Source organism: Protobothrops mucrosquamatus, unplaced genomic scaffold (genome assembly GCF_001527695.2).
Source record: "Protobothrops mucrosquamatus isolate PMUCROS unplaced genomic scaffold, P.Mucros_1.0 scaffold2760, whole genome shotgun sequence".
Taxonomy (NCBI): Eukaryota; Metazoa; Chordata; class Lepidosauria; order Squamata; family Viperidae; genus Protobothrops; species Protobothrops mucrosquamatus.
In genome coordinates this window covers 304,038-313,376 of record NW_015388799.1, presented here as the reverse complement: position 1 = coordinate 313,376, position 9,339 = coordinate 304,038, and positions in this window count along the sequence as shown.

Genomic DNA, 9,339 nt, shown 5'->3' with positions numbered 1-9,339 from the left:
TAATAACTTTACTTGATTTCCTCTTTTTCCCATAATGTTCTCTTTTACCAACCTTAAGTTAATACAATTCTTATTGTTTTAATGAATGATGATTGAGTATAAAAGTTTTCTAATATTTCTACAGATAATAATCACATCAATATAATATTCCTTTTCTATCTAGTCATTCTGGTTGTCTCATCATAGATCCTATTTACAGTTCTTGTTTACATTTGTTTTTCCCACAATGTTCAAAACATTCTTACTGGTTAAGATTTTCTCAAAGTTAATTACATTTAAATATTTAAGTCTATTTTTTCTCATGTAAGCCAACCCAATACTTTAACCTTTCTTAAGGAATAAATAAGACTAAAAAAAGAAAAAAGAAGAATAAGAATAAAAAAATGAAATAAAAAGATAGTATGCTACTTAAAATCCCTACTTCCTATAAGATAATACATATTTATTTCCAAACGTTTTTCGTTCTTTTTTACCATAATTAAAATATATATTTAATCTTTAAATATTCCATTTAATAAATCGAGTCCTCTAGTCTTTTAACTCTTATTCAAAACATTTTTAATCCATTGTAATTTTCTTAAAGTCAGTCACCTTTAGATATCTAAAACATTTCCTTTATATAAACTATTCCAAGTCTTTTATAGTACTCATATCAAGAAATAAAATAAAAAAAGAAGAAAAAGAAAGTACTATGTTACTTGAGGGGCTCTTCCCTCTTAAAATCAAATTCACATTCAAAATTTTTCTATTTCTTTAACCATATTCGAACAGGTGTTTCTTTTTTAAATATTCTCTCTGATAGGACCCATCATCTATTTTCTTAATTTTCACTTTAGCCTTTTTTTTTTGCCCAGTATCTTTCTTAATCAATATGTTCTGCTGAATCAAAGAATCTTTCCATATTCTTGTAGGTGTTATTGTAGATATAAAAGGTAAGTCAAGTACAATATCTTTGTAAGAGGCATTTGCCCATTCATTTTTGTTGGGCAAATGCAAATTTTCTTTCTTTTTATCTCTGCTTCTCTTATCATTTTTTGTCTCTCCAGTTCTAGTGTTTTTCCTGGCATCTCTGCAGTCCATTTTGTCCAATCATTTTTCATATCCTCAAATTTGTTTTGTGGTGTTAAAGTATAACTTGTCTTTTTTTTGTTTCCTGGGATTTTTTTTGTTGTGAAGTTAAATTGGAGATGAATTGGTTTATATTTTCAAAGTTATTTTGGATTTGTTTATGGTTTGAAATCATTGTTATTTGAATTAGTTGCAACATATCATATGTCTCCTCTTGAAAAGTATTTTTTTTCCTTGATAGGTTCTTTCTATAAATCTCTGATTTTCCATGATGACCAAGAATCCAAATTTTCTTTTCTCTGCAAATAGCTTTGGGGTCAGAGTTAAATAGATACTTGTAATCCAGAAAGTTCAAAAAAGCTTTTTTTTTTTGTTCCCTGAAGTTTGTAAGTTTCACTTTGTCTGCAGCCCAGATTGGTTTTTTTTGTCACAGTTGTTTTCTATTGTTAGAGCTTTGAAGGTCACAAGTAGAGATTAGTTTTTTCCAGATTTTGCCAAGTCCTGCATGAAAGCCATAGCTGTCATAGTCTTCATCCACCACTAGATGTCAGCACTGGTTTATTTTTCAAATTTTCAAAATGAACAAATTGCCTTTAAAATGAGAATCTTAACCATTCAGTAATTTCAAACTTATCCAAATTTAGGTTTTATAGTCATTTCATTTCATTTCAATACGTTTTGGTCCTCCATAAAAGGTTTAATTTGCTGCTTCCATTAGTAAAAGGGTGGGGCAAAAATCCCCCTCCTTCACTTTCGGAGGTTTTTTGCTTCTTGGGATTTTTTTTTTCTTCAGGAAAGTTGATAAGTAGGATAGAGAAAATCGATGTTCTTACCCAGATTCAAACATGCTGTTTACAATCAGCTTAAAATAGTGCTTTTGACTTCAGTTGCTTGCAGCTTGGACTAGACTCTGAAGTTAGGCTAGCCTTTCTCCTGTTGGTTTCTAGAAGGCTTCTCTTGGACCGATCGGGTCGACCGCCATCTCTCCGAGGTCCCTGGGACTTCCTTCCTTCTTTGCTGCCTCTTCGGGGTGGCTTCTGGTCCATTTAGGGTCCCTAACAGGAAGAAACTCAGCTGAAGGGCACAGAGTCCTGAACCCCTCGACTGCTGTACTACTGTGCAGGACCAGAAGTCCTCCTGGTTGGTGGATCTTATAGTACTGGGAGACAACAAAATAAAAGAGAAAGAACTGGAGAAAGTCAGAAAATACAAATAGAAGTAGAATGTCTTTGGCAAAAGCAAGCAAATATAGTACCAAGAGTTATAAGCCCCTCAGTGCAATTCCAAAACATCTGGAGCACTATTTGAACATCATCAGCATTGACAAAATTATTACCAGTCATTTATAAAAGGCAGCTTTATTTAGAGAAGTTTACATCCTGTGACAATACTTGTAACACTGTCAAATAATCAAATATCCCAGGCCCTTGGGGAGGACTTGATAAGTAGATAAAAATGCCAAATCCAGCCTAAGCATCTCACTTACTGTGTAACACAATACATTTGGCACCAGAAGCACTAGCTTCTGTAGAGAATATACTCAGCAATTGGGACACCACCATTAAGGAGATCTCTATAGTAGTCATTTACTTTCTATGGAACCTCTTTGATTTAAGTTTACATGTAGTATTAATACTGTCAGTGCCATCAATGTTCATCTGTCCCAATGCAACATTCATGTATAGCATCTAACACTGAAACAAAGGGACAGTTCCATTGTACCAGATGGGATAATGGGAATTTTAATCCTGGGCTGAAGTAGTCTGATATATTTTTTAAATATTTGCTATGGAACTAATTCAGACGAGAAGGAAACATCATGTATTCATGTATTCATGTATTCATGTATTCATGTATTCATTCATTCATTCATTCATTCATTCATTCTTCCTGGGTTTTTTTTTCCAACATGGTGTTGACACTTGCCATTTGGGCTAGAATTCCAGGAGTTGTTAGCATATGAAGGAAGATTGAGTAAGATAGTTGCTGAAGGTGTTGAGGTTTAAGACCTAACCTCTGGGACATTATGGAAAGTCTTTGTGCCTTTTTGTCATAGAATGGCATGAGAAATGGCAACTGTGGTGGCTTCAGGGGCTGGCAGAGAGGAGTTCCTTGATGCAAAGATCAGCAAGCCAAGGAGAATGTTGGGCAGTCTGCAAAGTCTGACAATGGGTCACAGAGCTGAAGAGGCAACCAAGTTTCTGTAACAGGTCAGAGGTGTTGTGTCAAAAATATGGTGACCCAGGTTTTGGATGTGGCATCAACCAAGACAGGCAAAGAGAAAGTGTAGCTGGTTATCATCTGGGAGACTTTGTTTGTTTCCAGAGGTACTTTTCTATAGATAACCAGATATTGGACTGTAGGATCACATGGTGCTGCTTTTCTACCATCCTTCCTGCTCCACAATGACTTCCATGCCTGAACTGCTTGACTTTAGGGCTGACTTGGCAGTGAAAGTCTCCAGGCATATGGTCCTGGAGGACTTCAACTTGCCTTTACTGGGCCTGCAGTAGAAGGTGGCTTAGAAGTTCATGGCCATCAAGATAACCATGGACCTGGCCAGAATTATAGTGGGTGTCACCCATTAGATCTCAAGATTGGGGTATTATGATGTGGCATTGGGAAATATTGTTATCAGTCACATGTCATGCATGGATCACACTGCTGATGGCTTTGGAGTTCTCTCCTTGCTACAGGAGTTCCTGAAGCTCTGGTGCATGTTTTGACTCAGGCTTTAATCACTTCTGAGAATGAACAAGTGATAATGGCCTTGGACTGGATTATGGCTATGTAGATTCCCTGTGTGTATGGATCTTGGATGGCCTCTTGTAGAAGGACCTCAAGAAATGAAGCACTATAAAGAGATACATAGTGCACTGGAGGAAGATAAAGAATGAATCTGACTAAGAACAGGTGAAAGTTTGTGTTACAACCATCCTATGGTTGTAAGGATGGTGAAGTATACACATTTTTCCACTCTTAGTGCATCCACAGAGAGCTGCCCAAAACTCTGTTTCAGTTGACTTGGTCCTTTCTGTGTAAGAAGATTAATGGGAACCCACTGTGAGGATTATGCAAGGCATCTGCCAGGTAAAGTTGTTCAGATCTGCTCAGAGTTAAGACTTGGGTTGTGCCGGTCCTATAGATATAAATGTGGCTAGTTATCTGGGCTGACTTTAATCCAAATACTCTTGAGGGAATGGATCCTCAAGGTTGTTGAATTCTGCCAGCTGTGTATTAAATTGATGTCCCTCCTGGCGATTCAAGGCTTTACAGACGTGAGATACATTTGGAGTTACCGTGATAAACACTTATTTGCAGGAGAGGACAGTTCACATGTCCTAAAGGAGGCAGAGATCTGCATACGCGCGCACCCCCCCCATTATGTCTGTATACTGATGAGAGTTAAATAGAATGAATTGGAAATACAGTTGTTGGGTTGTGTTCCTCTTGCTTGCATTGGATATTAACTGAAGACAGATAAAAGCATTCAACAAACTGCTTGCTCTTATATAGAGCATATAGATTATATGTGGTATTCAACACTGATGAATAGATTCATTTTCCAGAACAGCATCTTCCCTTAGCAGAGTATCTCATAGTCTGTTCACTCAGCCTTTGCATTAACAATTCTTACTTTTTTGTTCATGAATTCCTATAAGACTGCCTGGAGACATTAATAAATTGGTTCTCGAATGCAGAGGTTTGTCTTTTACAGAAAACTAGAGCCTTCATATGTTTCTAGGGCTATAAGACTCACTTTTCTTTTGCTAAAGATTTGTGAGCCTATTTGAAACTATTATTAAGAGGCTTAGAATTAAAAACATTGGTATAAATAATTATAACAGCATTTCTTAATAATACTATTATAAGTTCTGAATATAATATAATATAATACATGGATTTTGAAAGAGAAAAGCTTCTGGGAAATAGGCAAGGCAATTATATTATTAAAAAGGTTGGTAAATGCGTATGTACATGTACACATATAACACACAATATCTTCTTTGTTTAACATCAAAGCAATTCTAAAAACCAAAGCAACTCCAACCAAATGTGAACCTTCATTCCCTACATTCACACAGACTATGTCCACATAGTCTGCATGTATAAAATCACTTTATTCAAGAAATCTGCCAAGGGAGTAAAATTTCAGTCACAAGATTGCAATTTCTAATGTTTTCAACAAGTAAAGTCAATGGGTGAGACAGAAATCGCTGTCATGTAAGGTCCCAGTTTTACAACCCGCATAGTCCTCACCTAACTAAAGTAACTGCAGCTGTTAGGATTGCTGTCACTACATGACATGGTCAAGTGACATTGTGGTGGTACCAAAGGGCACAGAAAAAATTAATATATGAAACAGAATTGAACAGGATTTAACAGACAAAAACTTCCTTCCTTCCTTCCTTCCTTCCTTCCTTCCTTCCTTCCTTCCTTCCTTCTTTCCTTCCTTTTCTGGAAACTGTAGGGATCATGTCTGAGGACACAGTGATACTATTGTGGCATGGATGAAATGTTCTTTTTATGATAAAAATCATGTCCCTGAGTAGAATTATGTTCCTGGTTCTTTTTGAGCCTCTGTGAAAAACAAGTCTTAAAACTAGCAAATTAAGGACCTCTTACAAAGGGCTGTAATGATTTTCTTTCAAGAGTGCATGGGAGGACTGCACAAAGCTGATTATTCTTTTTAAACACTCTCCATTTTAAAGTGGAAATTTCACTTGGTAAACCATACAAGTAATATGGCATTTTGTATTCCATTCAGATTCGTAGAAAACACATCAGCACTTGAATAAGTAGCTATGATTTTGTGCTAGTATTTTATATATGAGTCAGATTTAATCACCTTGCCTGAATTCAAAAGGAAGAATCAGCAGTAGGAAGAAAAATAGTACAGTAAAAAAGAAAAGTGCATATACATTCCAGCACTCTTGGATGGAAATAACTATTTTCACAAATAAATAATCAATTGACTGAAAATATGGAGTCTTTAAGGAATAGTGAGATTCTGAAGATGTTCATGTTGATTGCAAAGATTCAGAAAAAACTCCCAAAACATTTGTCAGAAAAATCAAGATGGCAGTTGCAACAGAATCACAACCCTGACCCCCCTTTTATGCACTGCATATTGTAGGTGACACAATTATGGGCACAACTGCCTCTTGACTTCCTCATTAATACTGTTAGTATCCACCTAATTGTTTCTATTCACAAAACATCTCAGAGTAAAGGTGAAGGAAACTAAGACCCAAAGTTATTACAGAAATATTGGTAGCTGGTCTGTTACATGGCACTAAAAATAATCTGATTTGTTTGGTTTTGACTCAATGTGTTTGAAACACAACCATTGTGGCTCAGTGCATTATGGAAAATCTGTCAGTGTAGTTTATTCAATAAATTAGTTAAACAAATGGCTTAGCGCAGTGGTGGCAAACCTATGGCACGGGTGCACTTGGAGCCCTCTCTGTGGGCACACGTGCCATTGCCCCAGCCTCGCATCCCCCCATGACCCCCTCCTCACCAACAGCCCCCCTGGAGGAGAGTTGCCCCCGAGCGTGGCCCACACGGAGTAGCATAGTCAAGGACATGGCAGTCAGGCAGCGTAGACAAGACTCTGCCCTCACACCCCACCCTGCACAGTTGATGCTGTGGAGCCTGGGCAGAGGGCATGGCCACCATGGCACTGCTGGGCTGCCTGGGCAATCTGCGGTGGGTCCTGGAGGTGGTGAGTGGCCCTGCGGGCAGGCGGGGTGGGGGTTGGTAGTTCCTTGAGTGCTATCTGTTTCATATAGCAAGGACTATGCATACCTTGGAATAATCTTGGTGTAATGGGCTCTGAGAATAACCTTGAGAAAGAAGAGGAAGAGACACAGTCTAGGCCAGGGGTAGGCAATGGTCAGATAACAGAAATCTCAGCCCATAGAAGGAATGGGGGTGGAGAAAATGACTTAGACTGGACACTCCTTCGGATAAACACAGGGAGCGGAGACACATTCAGACTTGCACGATTCTGTTATTGTAACCCTATAATAAAAGTACTTTTCATATTCATGAATTTGGTGTTTGAGTTTTACTTTGTAGGGTTCATCTTGGCTGCTGGATATGTACAGCTAGTCCTCGATTTACGACCGCAATTGGCTCCAGTATTTCAGTTGCTAAGCAGGGTGGTTGTTAAGTAAGTTGTGCCCAGGTTTTTTCGCCACAGGTTGATAAGTAAATCACTGCAGTTCTTAAGTGAATCACATAGTCATTAAGTGAATCCAACTTCACCTACTGATTTTGCTTGCTGGCTGGGAAGGCCCCATTTGATAATCACATGATGCCAGGCTGTTACAACTGTTGTAAATAGATGCTGATTGCCAAGTACCTGAATTTTAATCATGGTGATTATGCTGCAACGGTTGTAAATGTGAAGACTAGTCATAAGTCATTTTTTTCCAATGCTGCTGTAACTTTGAATGGTCGCTAAATGAATAGTTGTAAGTCAAGGACTACTGGTATGTTTCCTTCCCTGTATATAATACATTGCAAGGCCAGATTCCCCCACCTGTGTCCTCTGCATGGACTGGGCTTCTGGCTAATTGGAAAATTATGGGAGATGAAATCCAACACATTTAGAGATTGGAGAAATCATCAGAGATAAGCAGAAGCCTCCATTCAGAGACAAAAGAGCATTGAATGTGAACAAGAACAGCATCCTTTAAAATCAAAAATGTTTTTTTCCCCTTTAAATGATTTACTTCTTTATTATTTCTCCACTTCATTGGTTTTATTTTTTTTTTCTTTTTGATATTTGCACTTTTCCCCTTTGCGCTCGCCCACAGCACCAACACGAGAGATGGTGAATTTTCAATGAGCTCAAATCTCCTATTAAAGATGCACAAGTGCTGGCTGTGTGGTTCCCCTTCCTCCATGCCCTGCCCCAAAGTAGGCTTGCCCTGTTTTAAAGGCATGATTAGTCCTACAGAGCAATCCGTTTTTCTGGATCTTGCTAATCATTCCTGTGACTTTGTAGGATGGTGCCCTCTACTGGAAACTGATGGTTTTTCTACATTAGACACAAAACAATACTAGACTCCAATTGAGTTTAGCAAAGTCTAACACAACCTGGTGTGTGTGTGCTGAACCAAAGTCACTAAGCTCAACAGGAAAGAATACAAATATTTGCAGCCTTACATGTTTCCAAATCAGTTTGACTGTGCTCCAAATGACTGTGGAGTAAGTCACCAAACTGATGCAAAGCTGCGCTAGGAGCAAGTAATACTCGTGAAGTGAGGACCTTGTTTTTTTTAAAATCATTAGTCTTCCACGTTGTGAGTGCAGTTTTGGGGGTGGCCAATGAGATAGTAATACGGCAAAGAGCTCAGCCACATTTTAAGCTCCTGTTATGTTTAGGTATGGTTTTGCTGTTCTTTTGTGCCTTCAAGTTAGCGTTGACTCCTGGTGACTGTCTGGACTAATCCCTGTGGTTTTCTTCATGCTGGTAAGTGCATTCCTCAAAAGAATCTCATCTGCAGCATTTGCAAGAGAAGCCTGAGTATTTGGTTGACGGCAGTAAGCAATAAGTGATAATGTTATTTGTGCTCTTAAAAAATAAAGAACTTCAAAAATGCCATCAAGAGAGACTTGAGAGCACCCTAAGAATAAATTAGGGGAAAAGAGAACCTGGAACAGAAGCTTCTTTCAAAGACGAATGCTTCTAAGGAACTGTAAGCATTGTACAGGTTGTCTTCAAGAGTTGTGGTGGTGCAGTGGTTAGAATGCAGTATTGCAGGCTAACTCTGCTCATACTGCCAGGAATTCGATCCTGACTAGAGAGGGCTGTAAAGCACTGTGAAGTGGTATATAAGTCTAAGTGCTATTGCTATTCAACGAATGGTCACAAGACTTTCTGTTCTAAGCAAGGCGGTTGTTAAATGAGTCGTGCCTGATTTTATTATTTTTTGGGGCACAGTTGTTATGTGAATCACTGCTTAAACAAATCACACAGAAACTAAGGAAATCTAGCTTCCCCCATTGACTTTACTCATCAGAAGCTGGCTAGGGAGATTGCAAATGAGCAATAACATGACTCCAGGATGCTGCAACCATCAAACATATATGCTGGTTGCCAAGTGCCTGAATTTTGATCACATGACCCTGGGGATGCTGTGACAGTTGTAAATGCCAAAGACTCAGGTGACTTAAGTCTTTTTTTTTTTTTAGTGATGTTGTAACTTTGAACAGTCTCTAAACAAATAGTTGTAAGTTGAGGATTACATGTGCAGC